Source organism: Lepus europaeus, chromosome 2 (assembly GCF_033115175.1).
Source record: "Lepus europaeus isolate LE1 chromosome 2, mLepTim1.pri, whole genome shotgun sequence".
Classification (NCBI taxonomy): Eukaryota; Metazoa; Chordata; class Mammalia; order Lagomorpha; family Leporidae; genus Lepus; species Lepus europaeus.
In genome coordinates this window covers 85,528,916-85,544,457 of record NC_084828.1, presented here as the reverse complement: position 1 = coordinate 85,544,457, position 15,542 = coordinate 85,528,916, and the positions used below count along the sequence as shown (strand labels likewise).

The 15,542-nt window shown below is 51.0% G+C and overlaps 1 pseudogene; it reads left to right on the top strand.

Moving 5' to 3' along the window:
- Positions 1 to 5,848: 5,848 nt before the first annotated feature.
- On the top strand, positions 5,849 to 6,383 carry LOC133748512 (nucleoside diphosphate kinase B-like; annotated as a pseudogene).
- The last annotated feature ends 9,159 nt before the right edge of the window (positions 6,384 to 15,542 follow it).

The following is a 15,542-nucleotide window of genomic DNA, read 5'->3' as shown; positions in this document are numbered from 1 at the left end:
TTGGAAACATTAAAACCCTTGGTGGTGGAGGAATTTGCATCCAGGCAGGGAGGTCTGGGATGAAGTCACTGGGAGTCTCTCTAGGTGTTTCTCAACACAGCGTCTCTGAGATGCCTGCATAGGCATTGCCTAAAGGCCTTATTCCAAGTATGGTTTAGCTGGAGCCCAACCCAGACTTCTTGGGTCAGAATCCCAGGATGAGGCCCTGGAATCTGAATTTCTAACAAACCTCCCCTGTGGATCTTATACACAGCTGAAGTACAAGAGTCCCTGGGGATTACATTCCTGACCAAGCAACACACAAAGAGTGGGTCCGGAAATCATCAGGCCTGACAGGGATCGCCACCCTGCCTTTGGTCTCCAGGCCTCAAGGTGCCCTTTCTGCCCCTTTTCATTGGCCAGCACAGCTCAGCCCAGTAATTAGTCCCCCTGAAGGACATCTCTCTGTCATTTAATTTCCAGGACCTGTCAGAAAAGCAGCTCCTCTCTCTGGAGGAGGTATTTGGTGTCATAATACCATTAGGAGGGTGCCCCTGGTTTGGAGCTCAATTAAGAAAGATGCGTTAAATGATTGACTTGTAGGCTTGCTAAGTAATAGGAGGCTGTTAACGAGCCAGCCAATGGGACTCATTTGATTCTAACTAGTGTAGGCCTTGTGCTTCCTCACCCAGCTCTCTAATGTCTCACAGTGTTAGGAAGAAAGAGAAGAAAGGAGAGAGGGAGAGAGAGAGACAATGGAAAAGAGGGAGGGAGGAAGGAAAATAGGGAGGGAGAAGGCAAGGAGGGAAGAGGCAGGGAGGAAGAAAAGGGAAAGAAAAAGAAGGAAGGAAGGGAGGGAGGGAGGGAGGGAAGGAGGGAGGAAGGGAGAGAGGAAAAAAAGGAAGGAAAAATCGGGACTGGTGCTGTGGTGTAGCGGGTTAAGCTGCCACCTGCAGTGTCAGCATCCCATATGGATGCCGGTTCCAGTCCCAGCTGCTCCACTTCCAATCCAGCTCTCTGATATGGCTTGGGAAAGCAGTAGAAGATGGCCCAAGTCCTTGGGCCCCTATACCTGCGTGGGAGACCTGGAGGAAGCTCCTGGCTCCTGGTTCAGATCAGCGCAGCTCTGGTCATTGTGGCCAATTGGGGAGTGAACCAGCTGATGGAAGACTCTCTCTCTCTCTCTCTCTCTCTCTCTCTCTCTTTCTCTGTGTAACACTGACTTTCAAATAAATAAATTTCTGAAAAAAATTAAATGTTTTCTTTAAAAAAAAAAAAAAGGAAAAATCAGCAAAGCCACTCAAATGTCAGATGTCAAAAGGGAGAATGTACAGAAAGCTGATTTCCGGTCAGATTGCAACAGGCCAACCTTCCAGGGCATAAGGATTCCTAGGTTCAGAGCTGACCTTGCAGGTTTACTGTCTTCTGAAGCTGGCCCCAGAGGCTAAAGAGCCCCAGCTCAGGGAGCGTTGTGACAGTGTCCCCAGGCTGGGGGTTCTACCCTTTGGTAGACCTGCTGTAGGGAAGGTACCCTCTGTGGTTGGGACCAAACAACCTTGTTAGTAAAAGCGTGATGCAGCCACAGAGCCTAGGGCTCACTGGAAGAGCAGAACCCATGCCCTGTTCCAAACATGTTGAATCCAAATCTAGATTGAACGGACCCCTGAGTGATCCTTAGACACTTCTGGAAAATCTAGACACTTCCAGAATGAAGTGAGCCCTCAGAGAGATCCAACTACCAGAATACAGCCTTGCCCACCCCACAGCAGCACTGTTGTTTTAAATGTGAGGCCATTCTCAGACAAGAAAGAACAGAGAATTGTTTAAAATAAAAAGCAAAAAAGAAGACAGGCAGAAACTCAAAGAGAAACAGAAAGACCAAGAGAGTGTTCCTGGACTTGAGCACTTGAAAAGCCATATTTCATCCTGCACACATAACCACAGACGTCTCCTGCCTCGCGCCCAAGGGCTGGGGCCCCACCTCTGCCAAACCACAGCTAAACGGAAAGCCAGAAGGACACCAGAGAGCCAGGAACTCCAACTCAGAACTCAGCCTTCTAACCTCACCGAGTCTCAGCATGTGGGAGCCTGCGGGGGCCCTGGAAGGCACTTCCCCATCCGTCATCCTGACGCCCACCCACAGGGGGCCTGCGAGTGGCACAGCTGGTGGTGTTGGCCCAGGGCCCCTGTCTCCTGCTCTCTTTCCCTCATGCTGGTGAACCTCAGGGAGTCTGTGCAGAGGCTCACTGAGGTCCTGTGTGAAAGCCGCTGCATGGGGAAAAGCTGTATTCTTCTACAGCAAATGTGCCACTGATCGGTTGTAAGCCCCTCCATGGCTAGCACAGCCCCTGGAGTAGGCCTGACTGCCCGCCTCCAGAAAACAGGCCAGCTGGGCTCCGTGAGGAATGTGAGAACCACCCGGAACTTTTCTCAAAACAGGAACTGAACTCAGCACTGCAAATTCGGAAAGCAAGCAACCCTTTCTTTTTACTCTTTAGCCGACTGCTTCGACCCAACTTTGGCACTTGGGGACGTCTCTACGAGAAGAATGGGGGTGATGCCCCAGGATCCTCGATGGATACCTAAAACAACACATAGTCCCAAACCCTATACCTGCTGTTTTCTCCTGTATCTGTAATGCCCTGCAACATGGCTACAGGAAACCTGAGGTCATCTGTCCTGCCATGGTGGGCATCACTGCTCTTGTACCATGTGTAGGGCCATTCTGAAGATAAGTAAGAGTGATGTGAACACAAGCACTGAATACCATGCCAGCCAACCTGATAACTATATACTCTATGGGCAAGTGGAGTGTATGGTATGGATACACTGGGAAAAGGAATGACTCGTGTCCGGGGCAAGATGGAGCAGGACAGGGCACGATTTCACCGTGCAACTCAGAACGGCGTGCAATGTCAAACATATGAACTGTTTTCAGAATTTTATTTCTGGAATATTCCATGGCATACTTTCAGATTGTGGTTGACAGAAACCTCAGCCAAGGGAGGGCTACTGTATCTCCACAACCAACTGACGGTTTGCTTGTACATCCAAAGTCATCATTCAACTTTTTCTTCAGATAGACACAGCCCAACTTGAGAACCAAGTCAGAATAACGCAAATGGCCCTCAAAAACAACAGTCCATCCCCAAGCTCAGAAGACCACATGAAACTCAGGTCCAAGATGGCCACATAACCCCAGTGGAAAAATCCACATAAGAAAACCTGCTGTAGGGAAGCTGCTTCGTAGAACCCAGCTGGATTAACTTCAATTCCTGAAACTCCCTTCCCTGCTACCCCCAGAAGCTAAGCCACCTTCTCACCTCCATGTCCGCTGTAGTGACCATCACCTCCTGTGTCTCCAACGCCTAAAAAATGTCAGACATCATCTCCGGGCCCAGTCTGCCCATGGAAACGAGGTTTCTACACGGACGGACGGAAGGACGGACCCTGGACTCACTCCCACCCGCCCTTTGGCCTTTCCAGGGCCCCAGCACGCTGCCATTTTTCTCCGGAAGTAGAGTGCGGAGAGGCCAGTGCGCTTCGCCTGCTGCGGTGCCATGAGTGACGGCTGTGTTTCCATGGCGCACTTTCCACTGTTCTCCGTGACCCCTGCAGAGTTCCCTTATGAGTTACTGTCCCGGAATGTCTCTTTATTAGGTGTCTGGAGAAGGAAAGCTGTCCTGATGCCAGCGCCCCCACACTGAGGACTTTATTAGTTTTTTAATTTTCTGTCTGGGTGCTCCTGCTGCATCAAACTTTCCACAGCTGTTAGGAGCTATTAAGTAAGCAGCCTCCTCGGGCCCTTCCACAGCCCCGCCCCCTGCCTAACAACAGGAGAGATGGCTGGACCTGCTGCACCGAGCCCTTAAAACAGATACTTGGTCTCTCTGATGAGAAATGGCCGGGGGGCCAGATGTGGCAGGGGCCCGCGGGGGGTTGGGGGAACCCTGGCTGTGTGGGAGCCTCTTCTGGAGCAGGGCTGCTCAGCCACCCTGGGGATGGGACTTGGCAGAGCTTAGCGCGTGGCCATTCTGCCCAGCAAGGAGGGGACCGAAGGTAGCTCTGTTTCGAGACTGACTTGGAATCCGGCCCAGAGCTTGCTGCCCGGTTCAAAGCGTTCCCTCCCGAGTGGACGTTACAGGGCACGCAGCGAGAAATAGAACAGGGAGACTTGCACACCTCCGCCTCCTAGACACACAGCTGCCACACTGCGCGACAGACTCCTGCACCTAGCTCCCCCGAGAGAGGCACAGGCTGACCCCACCCAGCCCTCAGTCCCTCCCTGCTGGACCGCTGAGATGCCCAGGGTGGCCCCAGGACTCCAGGGTGCGGCGCCAAAGATGGGCGCACGCGCACACACCGCAACCTGGTCCTTGGCGGTGGCTCCCGTGGATCGGGAAGATTTCCCAAGCAGGCGGCCCAAGGGGGCTGGAGCTCCAGCGTGCCCCACAAGTTGCTTTCCCGGGGTTGCTTCTAAGCCTGTCTTTGAGGAGCCTTATTTGCAGGGTGAATGTGAAAGCGTAGAGAGGAGAAACCGCTTTGGGGCAGCCCGCCTGGGGAAGCATTTTGCCTCTGAGAGCAAGCTGGTATTTGGGGTTAATCCGTCTGTGGAAACACTGGTTGAAAGCCCAGAGGGGGTCAGGGGGTCTGAGGACCGCTTCTGTTTACACATAAACTTCCTGGTCTCCGGAGACAATCACAGGGCTGGGGGAGGGGGCACGGGAAGAAAGGACACAGCAGCAGTTTTTTAATTAAATGGCCTTCCCGCTTAAAAATAAAGTCAGCAAAATAAGGTGGAGTTTGAAGAATCAAGGTTTGATTTCAGCATCCAGTACGCATATTTTGTTTATCAATTTTTGGTTGTGATTTACATAATGGGGTTGAAACATCCTTTGAAACAAAATTTGAAATGAAATATTGTCGAGTATTTAGATGTGTAGGATTTTTTAAAAATGCAATAGAAAGGAAGAAACCTTAGTTATTTCCTGGGAGCCACTGGAAACAGATATCAAACCAACCAATGTGCTTTGATTTGGTGCATTTTTTTAGTAGGCTCTGCTTTGATTTTTGTTTGGTCTGGTTCGCTCAGAGCTCAACGACAGGTAAGAGAGCTGAAACTGTGGTAGTTAAGGCCAGTTTGGAACTAGCATAAACACACAGGTTTAAAAAAGATGTAGACAGTAGTATTAAAATCAGATGACCCTGCCGTCCTTTCAAAAGAAATAAAAGGAAAACAGAAAACTTCTTCCACATGATCAAAAGAAAGCAAAGCAGAACCATACAGTTAGGAGGAAGGAAGATACAGAGGAAATGCAAAATGGTTATCAGAAAAGGGATGGCTAGTTTTCAGGATCTATAATTTGAACACTTTTGAAAAAGATTAAACTTAAAGGGCAAAATAGTCTTTGTTGTTTGGAGAAAGGGTGTTTAAGAGCTGTTCCAGACACATTTAAGAACAAAGGACAAGTTGGCGCCATGGCGCAGTAAGTGAATCCTCTGCCTGAGGCTCCAGCATCTCATACGGGCGCCGGTTCGAGTCCCAGCAACTCCTCTTCCAATCCAGCTCTCTGATATGGCCTGGGAAAGCAGTAGAAGATGGCCCAAGTCCTTGGGCCCCTGCACCCACATGGGAGATCCAGAAGAAGCTCCTAGATCCTGGCTTCGGATCAGTGCAGCTCCAGCCTTGCGGCCATTTGGGGAGTGAACCAACAGAAGGAAGACCTTTCTCTCTGTCTCTCCCTCTCACTGTCTGTAACTCTCTCTCTCAAATAAATAAATAAAATCTTTAAAAAAAAAAAACAAAAAAAAAAAACAAAAAAAAAACAGGGCAGTGCAGCCGCCGCCCGGCTCCACCAGCTTCCCGACCATGGCCCACCTGGAGCGCACCTTCATCGCCATCAAGCCGGAGGGCGTATAGCACGGCCTGGTGGGAGAAATCATCAAGCGCTTTGAGCAGAAGGGATTCCGCCTGGTGGCCATGAAGTTCTTTCGGGCCTCCGAGGAGCACCTGAAGCAGCCCTACATCAACCTGAAAGACGGCTCGTTCTTCCTGGGGCTGGTGAAGTACATGAACTCGGGGCCGGTCGTGGCCATGGTCTGGGAGGGGCTGAACATGGTGAAGACAGGCCAAGTGATGCTCGGGGAGACCAACCCTGCGGACTCCAAGCCGGGCACCATCTGCAGGGACTTCTGCATCCAGGTTGGCAGGAACATCATTCATGGCAGCGACTCAGTGAAAAGTGCTGGAAAAGAAATAAGCCTGTGGTTCCAGCCTGAAGAACTGGTCGACTACAAGTCTTGTGCTCACGACTGGGTCTGTGAGTGAGAGGCAGCCAGGCATCTGGAGGAGCTCCTGACACAGCCCTGCGTGGCAGACTCGGAAGCCTGTTTACCAATAAACCCTTTGGGAACTGGAAAAAAAAAAAGAACATAAGACAAAATATCCATGAACAGGGGACCAGTGTGGCACAGCAGGTTAAGCTGGCATCCCACATGGGCACCTGGTTGTGCCCCAGCTACTCCACTCCTGATTCAGCTCCCTTCTAATGCACCTGGGAAACCAGCAGATGATGGGCCAAGTCCTTGGGACCCTGCCGGCCACGTGGGAGACCCGGATGAAGTTCCTGTCTCCTGACTTCCTGGCCCAGCCCTGGCCACCGTGGCATTTTGAGGAGTGAACCAGAAGATGGATTATCTCCCCTCTTCCTACCCTCCATAACTCTTTCAAATAAATAAAATAAATCTTTTTTTTTTTTTAAAAAGAAAGAAAAACGCTCCGTGAACCAATGGCATAAACCCTATCGCTTGGAACGTGGACAGCCAAGTAAGATTCAGGTTTGTAGGTTTCTAACTGGTGAGGTTTTTTTAAGGCTTTTGCAAATGTTAAAGGTAATTCACACTATTTATTCATGTTAAATACGAAGGAAAGCATTTCTGCAATAGATTTTCCTTCCAAGTAACAAATTAAGGAAAGCCAAAATCTACATTATAGAAACTAATTTGTCAACAGAAACATTAAAAAAAAAAAAAAGCAAACATTGAAATCAAATAGAAATTGCTGCTTCAAAAAGAGTCAAGAAATCTCTATTTCTTTCCTTTTTCTCAGCAAATTCTGTGATCTTCTTACGTCATCACCTCCTTGGTTCCTATCTACCTTGCATGGGGATGGTTGTCTGATGTTTCCTACCACGAATTCCTTCAGCGCATCTGATAGCCGGAAGGCAGCTGTGGCAGCGGCAGGAATCAAAGGAGACAGAGAACAAGGAGAAAGAGTGGCACAGACGCCGAGTCCAGCACCGGAGCGGCAGTGGCACTGCTCTGAAGGAACACCACGGCTGAAGGCCGTGCAGAGCCACTCCTGCAAGAGGTCTGCATTTCTTAGCGCCACTGCCTTCCTGCCACTTTCTTGCAGAATGCGTTTTGAGAAGGTGAGGCATTTTGCCAGGCTGAATTACGGCAACCGAATAAAGGGGGAGGAGGTCAGGGCCCAGTGGCAAATAGAGAGTAAGCGGTGAGTCCCAGGGCCACTTCCGACTTGCTCTGTGCAGAGGCGAAGGCTCACAAGGAGCTGCCTTTTGGGCTGCAAATGCCAAGTGCCTGGGCCCTGGGGTCTGCCGTGAGCCATGCTCTGGATCATGTCATTTATCCCTCCAACCAGGGTGCTCTGGGGACAGAGAAGGGGAGTCTCTTGCAATTATACTGGGCAACTTGTGTGAGCTGGAATAGCTGATCCTAATCATGACTCCTTCCAAAATCTAGGAGACAGTCTCGTCGCCCTCTGAATCTACCCCCGACAAGGCTGGGCCATGTTTGCACCTTCTCCCCGTGAAGGACCCTCTACAGTGGCGACGAGTGGGGTGTGAGGAAGTCTTTGGTCAAGCGAGCATGGGGAATGGACTACCCATCCTCAGACCCCACCTGAAGATTCACGACGCACGTCAGCGCATTCAGGTGTGGAAAAGGCCTGCAGGATGTTAACCAGGCTTTCCCACAGGTCTTTGCCTGCCATGAGCTCTTTTTTCCTGCTGAACACCTAGAACATTCAGTCCATCACTACTCAAAACCTTTGGAGGGAACGCCCTGTGGGAGGGTCTGGGGTTACGGGCCACAGCCTCCGGAGTTCCCAGCACTATTCAGGATGACGCTCGTAGATGTTCAGCTGGGTGAAGTGATGTAGGAACCAGCCAAGGCCCAGCCAACAGGCCTGCAGAGACATGTCTGCAGCCATTAGCTCCCTGGAGCAGTGAGCCTTCAAGTTCACGTTCAAATAGGCAGGGCTTCCCAGCCCAGAGGATCCATTTCTTCCAATGAGAATGGCAGTTAAGTATTGAGGGTCCAGGTTCTCGTTTCCAACTGACAAAAGAGTTCCAGAATGAGATGTAGATAAAGGTTAGCAGAGGAATAAGACTTATTAGCAACAGGAAAGCCCACACTCAAAAAGGGAGCACATAGAACCAGCATTGTGGCATAGCAGGTAAAGCCACTGCCTGCAATGCCAGTATCTGATATGGGAGCTGGCTGGAGTCCCGGCTGCTCCACTTCCAATCCAGCTCTCTGCTAATAGCCTAGGAAAGCAGTGGAGGATGGCCCAAGTGCTTGGGCCCCTGCCATCCATGTAGGAGACCAGATGAAGCTCCTGGCTTCTGGCTTTGGACTGACACTGACTCTGACACAGCCCTGGCCATTGGCAGCCATCTGGGAAGTGAACCAGAGGATGTAAGATCATGCTGTCTCTGAAACTCTGACTTTCAAAAAAATAAATAAATCTTTTTAAGGGGGTGGGGGGGTCGCACAGACATGCTCTACTGGGGTAAGGAAAGTTCTCCAAGGGCCAAGTGGATATTCATAATAGCATTTGCAAGCCATACAAAATCATCATTAGCCTGCTAGAGATATACTGAATATTGAGTCCTGTCTGCAGTAGCCTTGGCAGGACCGGACCCAGTGGTTCTGTGGGCCTCATATGACCCATGGGCCATATGGGCGCTGGTTTGAGTCCCGGCTGCTCCACTTCTGATCCAGTTCCCTGCTATGGCCTGGGAAAACAGTAGAAGAAGGCCCAAGTCCTTGGGCCCTGCACCTGTGTGGGAGACCTGGAAGAAGTTCCTGGCTCCTGGCTTCAAATCAGCCTAGCCCCTGCTGTTGTGGCCATTTGGGGAGTGAACCAGCAGATGGAAGACCTTTCTCTCTGTCTCTCCCTCTCTCTGTCTGTAACTCCGCCCTCTCAAATATATATATTTGGTCCATGGGCACATGGTCTCATTGGTCTCTGGGCATGTGGGGACAGATGCTGTGGGGCCAGACTTAATCCCTGGCGCCAGCCCCAATGCCTGTCAGGTGAGAAGTCATGGAGTGAGAAAACCCTGAATAATCACATGCATGATTCCAAGCCTTCTCAGGCTTCAGCATTTTCAATTTGGCAATAAAAGGAACCAGGAGGAAAAAACCATCTTTATGTTGGGGTCTGAAAAGAATGGTTCAAATGTGGAAATGGACCAGAGCGTTACAGCCACGGCTGAGCAGAAAGACATTTCTGGGAGTTAATCATGTTGTCAAGTCATTTCCCAGGAGCGCTAAGCCCTTTCCAAGGGGTCTACAGGCCCACACGCAGTGTCTCTGATCTGCAAAGCTCTCTTTGGGAAGCAGGCAGTGCACGAATACCTTCAGCTGCGAGAGTAGATTTCCAAGTGTGAAGGAATTCCCCGGGGAAACCTGTGGGACAAGGTCTCAAGTGAGAGGACAGGGAGGCCAGGTCAATGAGCGTGACAAGAGGGCCAGGAGACACCGAGCTACGGCAGTCCTGAAGCCCCCGTGGGAGACACAGGGTCCAGTCCAGAGAAGCCCCCATGGCCAAATGACGTGGGTCCAGGACAGGAGGCAGCGGGTCAGCACGTGCAGGAGGGGAAGCTGGGTATGCATGCCTGGATTGGCACTGCTCTCTGGTTCATTTCCAGCCTTAAAAATGCAGCCCGAGATGTCTAGAAATATCCCTAAAGCAGTCTGCGTGCTTCTACAGGCCCAGGGTAATTGTCATGGACAAATCTACACAGACTCTGTGCCAAGAGCAACAAACGCAGAGTGGAGAAGGCATAGGAAGCAGAGAGAAGAGGGCTGCCCCGAAACCAGAACACCAGCCTGGAGGAGGTGGAGCGTGCAGCCCCGAGGGACATTCTCAGCACCGAGGGAGCTCACCGGGCTGGACACAGCCGGCGGCACAGCAGCCCTTGAGACCACAGCCCCTAGGAGGAAGGGGAGATCATCGAGCCCCCTCCCCAGCCCCAAACCTGAATTCCCCCTACCCAGGCTCTTTCACACGGTAGCCAGGGTTTCTTGCTCACACCAAATCATTTCCTGGACTGAGCCCAGCACACCCGCTGGCCAGCAGGAAGACCTGCTGTGTGTCCCCACGAATCCCAGTCTCACTTTCCCGGCCAGTGTCCTGGAGGCAGGTCCCTCTCCTGACCTCCATGGCATAGGCACCTGTACGCTGTTCTGGGGCAATAGTGGCCCTATCTCCATACGCAAAGAACAAGGGTTGCAGGCTGTTGTCCCGGTGCTCACACTTACGGAGAGCGACGCGTGACACGACGCCGTCCGTCCACCAAAGCAGCTGGAAGGCTTCTGCTGCTGCTGACCCCAGGCTCTGGGCAGGGTCCCAGAGCTCCTCTCGCCCCGCTCCCCTCCTCGCAGCCTCTCCCTCCCACAACTGCTCGCCACCCCCCCCAACCCAGAAGTCCTCTGGGAGGGTGTCCCTCACCCGCAGCACACACCCGCTTAATACAAGGCAATCCCAACACACTCCCATTGGAGACAGAGAGAGGCCCTGGGACAGGGCAAGAGTGGCTGAATCCCGTGGGGTCCACCACCTGCCCCTGCCCCAACTCTTCCTTCTCCTGGAGATGCCTGCTGGCACCCAGTCAGGAATCCAGCCCTCCCCTCTAGAAAAGCCAAACCGCACCCTTCAAGTCTGGCTGTGCTCGGGGAGCCCCTGGGAGGGAGCAGAGCTGTGAGGCCCCTTGCCCCTGTGTTACACCTCGCAGTTTAATGCGGTCATTTGCTTCTCGGCGTAATCAGGTGACATTGTAAGAACTGGCATACACTCAGGAACCTCAGGCCTAGAGAAGGGAAAGTGAATTTCCCAAATGTGTACAACAAAGCAGACGAAGAGTTGATTCCAGAAGCAGACCCGCTCATCTCTCTCTGCTGGTCATGCTCTGATATACTGACAGTCTTAAATGCCGCCTCCTGGGCCGGCACCGTGGCACAGCAAGGAAAGCCGCCGCCTGCAAAATCAGCATCCACATGAGTGCTGGTTCAAGTCCCGGCTGTGCCACTTCCGATCCAGCTCTCTGCTAGCAGCCTGGGAAAATCAGCAGGCGATGGCCCAAGTGCTCAGGCCCCTGCCACCCTCGTGGGAGACTCAGAAGAAGCTCCTGGCTCCTGGCCCAGCCCTGGCCACTGTGGCCATCTGGGGAGTCAACCATCAGAAGGAAGGTGTCTGTCTCTCCCTCTCTCTCTCCGTAACTCTGACTTTCAAATAAATAATTTCTTTTTTTTTTTTAATGTTGCCACCATAAACACTGCACACATCCAGCGACAGCCCAGTGAAAAGTCCTGAAGGCTGACTTGCCCAGGACCTCAGTGGGCGCAAGGCCAGCAGCCCGTGTCCTGCAGCTCCAGCCCTGGACCCGTGATGGCGCAGTGACATCCTTTGAGATGAAGAGCCATCTGCGCTGAGGCCCAGGGAACACCGGGCCACACACACACACACACACACACGGACACACGCCGCCCTGCCACTGCAGGCCCTGCTGACTCAGGGGGAGTATTCCCACGGTGACCACAGTCTGCTCCAGGCTGTTGCCCTGGGAGACGAGGCAGCAAGAGCTGCCTGCCCTGCCCACCGGCTCACGGGCAATGGCTTAGCCCTGAAGCTGGCGAGCGCCCACCACTTGGGTGTGACTCGCTGGGTGCCCAGCCCTGCAAGCTCTTCCAGGACTCAGTAGAAGAGTCATCCACGTGGCCGCAGCCAGCCCCAGCAGCTGATTGGAACAGAGAGCAGCAGCAGTCCCCTGCAGACCAGCCCTGAGCTCAGGCAAACCTGCATATGAAAGCCAGGATTGGCCGGTACTGTGGCTTAACAGGCTAATCCTCCGCCTTGCAGCACCAGCACACTGGGTTCTAGTCCCGATTGGGGCACCAGATTCTATCCCGGTTGCCCCTCTTCCAGGCCAGCTCTCTGCTATGGCCCGGGAAGGCAGTGGAGGATGGCCCAAGTCCTTGGGCCCTGCACCCGCATGGGAGACCAGGAGAAGCACCTGGCTCCTGGCTTCGGATCAGCACGATACGCCGGCCGCAGCGGCCATTGGAGGATGAACCAACGGCAAAAAGGAAGACCTTTCTCTCTGTCTCTCTCTCACTATCCACTCTGCCTATCAAAAAAAAAAAAAAAAAAAAAAAAAAAAAAAAAAAAAGCCAGGGTTGAACATCAGGCCCGTTTTTTCTAAACAAGCTCATTTTCTCTTCCACAATGGGAGCACATACAGTGCTCCTCGAACCAACGACCTGGGCAGACAGACGTTCCTGCAGCCACTGTTCAGCAGGCCGTGACCCAGCGTTTCCTGTGTGCAGTCACAGAAGCATCTCAGGAGAGGCTCACCACAGGTGTGGAGCCATGCAAAATGGACCGCAGACCCCAGGGAGAGGACCGCCTTCCCGAGTTCAAGCTCCAGTGCTGATTATCAGCGCTGTGTGACCTTGAGCTTGTGACTCAAGTTCTCTGTGCCTCAGTTTTCGTTTCTTTTATTTCAAGATTTACTTATTTATTTGAAAGGCAGCATGACAGAGAGAGAAGGGAGAGAGAGAGAGAGAGAGAGAGAGAGAGAGAGATCTTCCACCTACTGGTTCACTCCCCAGTGGGAGTGGGGCTGGGCCAACTCAAAGCCAGGAGCATGGTGCTCCATCTGGGTCCCACACATGGATGGCAGCAGCCCAAGTACTTGGGCCATCATCCTCTGCTTTCTTAGGTCCCTTAGCAGGAACTCAGATCAGAAGTGGAGCAGCTGGGACTCGAACCAGTGCTCTGATATGGGATGCTGGCATTGCAAGCAGTAGCTTATTCTGCTGTGCCAAAATGCTGGCCCTTGAGTCTCAGGTCTCTTATCTGCCGATGGGGGTGCTAGCACCTTGCTCACAGAATCATGAGGATTGAATAAGAAGGTCACACCTAAAGCCCTTAAAATGGTGCTGTGAAAGCAGCAAGCCCCTGATCAATGGCAGCCACCATTGCAGACATATTTTACTTAATCCTTTCACTATCCTGATGAGTTGGCTGATTACTGACCCCATTTCACAGATGAGAAAATGGGCTCAGAGGCATTAAGCAAGTGTCCCAAGGTCATGGTGCTAATAAGATTCACACTCAAGACCCTACACAGGTCTGTCTGGGTCTAAGCCCCATGCTCTATTTATTGTGGAAGCAATGCAAGTGTCTCCCAAGAACACATTGCCTCCTGGGAGGGAGGTAATTTGTACTTGCTATGTGCCTGTTGTATGCAAGCCTCTCTGTTGGGTTTTTTATGCATGTAAACAAATAACTGGCTCAAATAAACATGGGACTAGGGCTTCACCCAGTGCCACCAAAAGCCAGAGGAAGGCCATCCTCCACACTGCCAGCCTGCCCAGGTCCCCCTCCTCTGCCATTCTGCTCTCCCTTTGGGGACCCCCTTGAGGTGGCACTACTCTGATGACACTGACTGTAGGGCTCTAAGCACAAACCACACAAAGATGGAAGGTTATTTGGGTATCTCCTACCCCAACCAGCCAGATCTTCCAACAATTTGGGGTTAGCTGTGCCCTGGTTCCCTCCTCAATAACTAGTCTTTTCTATATTATTTAAAATTCTTTTTTTTTTTTTTAAAAAGGAGGAGCAGTTAAGATGCCTGCATTCAACAGTGGAGTCCCTGGCTTCAACAGGTAATGGCTTAAAGTAGCTGGGATCCTGCTACCCATGTAGGACCTAGATTGAGTTCCTGAATCCCTGTTTCAACCCCATCCAGACCCCATGAAAGGCATTGGGGGCGAACCAACAAAATGGGAGCTCTGTCATCTCTGGCTCACTCTCTCTCTGTCTCTCAAATAAACAAAGCTTTTCACTTACCTATGGCAGGAGGGCAACCCAATGGAGCAAAACACACTGCAAATCTAGGGGGTTCCCATGAGGAATGTTACTTGGGCAACCAGGCACGCAGAAGAAGCAGGATTTCAGGGCAGCAGCATCCCCCATCTTTTCTAGAACCTGTAAATGCTGATTTGACAAATCATATATATTTTAAAGGCCTATTTTATTTATTTGAAAGTCACAGTTACAGAAAGAGAGAGAGAGAGAGAGAGAAAGACCTTCCACCCACTGGTCTACTCCCCAAATGGCTGCAATGGCCGATCCAAAGCCAGGGGCTTGAAGCTTCTTCCGGGTCTCCCACATGGGTGCAGGGGCCCAAGCACTTGGGCCATTTTCTGCTGCTTTCCCAGGCGCATTAGCAGGCAGCTGGATCAGAAGTAGAACATCTGGGACTCAAACTCATGTCCATATGGGATGCTGGTGTTGCAGGTGGTGGCGTAACCCCTTATGTCACAATGCTGGCCCCTGAACAATCGTATTTAATACAAAGACTGGAGACATTAGTTCAAATGCTTCTTTCTAAATATTGAGGAAGCATTAAAAGGGAAACACGTTTGAAAAGTTTTTATTTGCATCATATATAACTGCTCATTCACTCTTCTGCCTTTTTTTTTCTTAGATGCACATGCATATGCAGAGTGCACCCATATCCAAGGCAAGAAGCCCACAGAATGTGAGGGGGGATCGCCTCTGGAGCATGTTTATGGTCATTTGATTTCATCCTTCATGCAGTTCTGCATGTTATAAATTGCATACAGTAAGCCTCTGCTATTTTTATAATCTAGAAAGGTATCACAATTATCATTTTGGTTTTAAATTAGTGCCAGGGAAAATAGCTTTTATCATATTAGCAAGCAATATTTTAAACCTGTGAAAAAGTCTAAGAATTCAGCAAAAATAGGAAAAGGACAAATTACGAAAAACCAAGCAGTGAGTCAATGGACATAAAAGGAGAGAAGCACGTCATTATATTTGTAATCTAACCTGAATTTTGCAACAAAGTACTAATGCGGCATCAGCCACAGACCCTGCTTGTCTGTCTGTATCCACTAGCGGAAGTATAATACATGCAAATGCTTCTCTAGTTTCAAGCAGTTGTGTTTAACCCTGCACGAGGGGGTTAATAACACCTTTAGCAATCATAAGAGAGCTACAAATAATAAACTTTTCACCCCAAGAAGGAAAGGAACACATACCCCATAAAAGCTCACATAGAAGTTTAGAAGCTTCCTGGTCCCTGAAACCCATTCACTCCTCTCCCCCGGAGCCTATGAAACACAGGTCAAGAAATTCTGCTTCAAGAATTTGCCTCCTCTGAGTTTTTGTATTATTAGTAGTATGAGTCATTTCAGGCATAGAGAAAAATTGAGAGAACAGAGCA